Raw genomic sequence first — 2500 nt, 5'->3', positions numbered from 1 at the left:
AATATAAGATGAAGGAGAGAATGAGAGAGAGAGAGAGAAGAGAGAAGAAGAGAGAGAAGAAGACGACAGAAAAGGAGAGAAAAGAGAGAAGAGAAGGAAAGAAAGAGAGAGAGAGAAAGACAGAAGAGAGAGACAGAGAGAGAGAAAGAGAGAGAGAGAAGGAGAGAGAGAGAGAGAGAGAGAGAAGAGAGAGAGAGAGAGGAGACAGACAGACAGACGACAGAAGAGAGGGAGAGAGAAGAGAAAGAGAGAGAGAGAGAGAGAGAGAGAAAAGAGAGAGAGAAAAAAAAGAGAGAGAGAAAAGAGACAGAGAGAGAGAGAGAGAAGAGAGAGAGAGAGAGAGAGAGAGAGAGAGAGAGAGAGAGAGAGAGAGTAACAAACTTGAAATAACACAAACCCGAGACATTAAGTGACCCCCTTTATCAGCAATTGTAAAGAAATTACTAAAGAGAAGAGTAGCAATATGATATCCAATCCTGAAGTATTTCTCGCTGACAAAACAGATATCTGATTGACAGCTGAGTTGCCGAAATCATTTGACTTTTATCCTTATTTTCATCCGTCCTTTTCCTTATCATCTCTTTAATCGCGCTAATCTTTCGGGAACAGCCCTGCCCTTCTCGTCCTGAACAAACATATACGCGGTATTTATATATATCATGCACAAGAACTCGAAAAAAAATAACGAAAAAATGTAATTATACTCCTAGTTTCATTTTCCATTGTAGACTTCGCCCTCTTCCCTCCCTCCCTCCCTCCCTCCCTCCCTTCCCTCCTTCCTTCCTTCCCTCCCTCTTTCCTTCTTTCCTTCCCTCTCTCTTTCCTTCCCTCCCTCTTTCCTTCCTTCCCTCCCTCTTTCCTTCTTTCCCTCACTTTTTCCATCCACCCCTCCTCCTCCCTCCCTCCCCTCCTTCCTTCCCTCCCTCCTTCCCTCCCTCCCTCCCCCTTCCCCCCTTCCCTCCCTCCCTCCCTCCTTCCCTTCCCTCCCTCGCGTCGCCCTCCGGAGCGCCGGCACCTTCTCGGGGGCATCTCGTAAGCGCCTTCCGAGGCTAACAAGAGAGCCGGGTCGTGAGTGGTCCCGCCTGGCTCCCGGCGCGGCACGCGGAGGGGGGCGAATTGCACAGCCACAGGGAGGCCCATCAGGGGGGCGAATTGCACAGCCACAGGGAGGCCCATCAGGGGGGCGAATTGCACGGCCGGGATCCGCATCAGGGGGTGCCGGGTTATACCATCTTGCACTATAATCTAACAACTGATAATGTTTATACTTATGCTGTTGGGGCGGCCGCGGCAACACGAGTTTATGAGCAGCGAGGAATTTAGTCAATTAGAAAAAAAGGGGAATTGGGAGACGCGAGCGGGAGACAGACGGACGGACAGATAGATAGATGGGGAGATAGGCAAAGAGATAGATAGATAGGCTGATATGGAGGGAGGGAGAGAGAGAGAGAGAGAGAGAGAGAGAGAGAGAGAGAGAGAGAGAGAGAGAGAGAGAGAGAGAGAGAGAGAGAGAGAGAGAGAGAGAGAAAGAGAGAGAGAAAAGAAATAAATGAGTCAGAGGATAAAGGTAGAGAGACAGGTGCATTTAATGAATAAGGGAGATAGAGAAAAATGCATAATGAAACACGAGAACAAAAGTCAGAGGAAAAAGTGAAATAAACAGAATACGAAAAAAAAGTGAGCAAAGGAAGAGAAATAAACAGGAGCGGAAAGAAAGAGACAGAGAGAGAGAGAAAAAAAAAATAAACAGATACAATAAAAAGTGTGCAACAAGAGAGAAAAAACACTAAATACAGAAATCGAAAATAAGAACTTTAGAAGGACGAGAAGCGACGGTGTGTACTAAATAGCGCCCTTACTTGGCTCCTGGTCCAAGGGGAGGGGGAGGGAGGGGGGAGGGGGAGGGAAGAGAGGGAGGCGAGGGGAAAGAGTGGGAGGGGGAAGGGGAGGGAAAGCGAGGACGAGGAGGAGTGGGAGGGGAGGGGAGGGGAGCGGGGGGAGGGGAAGGTGAGGAAGAGGGGGAGAGGAAGGATAGGGGAAGGAGTGGGGTGGGGGAAAGGGGGAGGGGAGAGTGAAAGGGGAAGGGGAGGGGGAAGTGAGGACGAAGAATGGGTGGGAGGGGGGAGGGGAGTGGGGAACGGGAGGGGTATTCTTGCCACTTCAACATCAAAGTGTGATGTTGACGTAAATATTGCACCATGAGACTGTGACTGCAACCTGCAATAGCACTTGATCATGGTCGATATTTTTTTTCTTTTATATTACTTTTTTTTTCTTTTTTTCTTCTATTCTATTCTCTCGACCATATTTATTGTAATGACCTGTCCTGCCATTACTTTGCAAGATGAGGTTAATTAGCCTCTAAGCGATTATATGTATACGTTTTATATCCTTCGGTGATATAAATATGAAAATAAGGAAGAAACTTACTAACTAATTAAGCGGGTGAACTCATGTATTTGCGTGTGCCTTTGCCTGTGTGTGTGTGCGTGTGTGTGTG

Source organism: Penaeus monodon, chromosome 35 (assembly GCF_015228065.2).
Source record: "Penaeus monodon isolate SGIC_2016 chromosome 35, NSTDA_Pmon_1, whole genome shotgun sequence".
NCBI classification, from domain to species: domain Eukaryota; kingdom Metazoa; phylum Arthropoda; class Malacostraca; order Decapoda; family Penaeidae; genus Penaeus; species Penaeus monodon.
The sequence above is the reverse complement of the archived record's forward strand: the minus strand, read 5'-3'. Positions refer to the sequence as shown.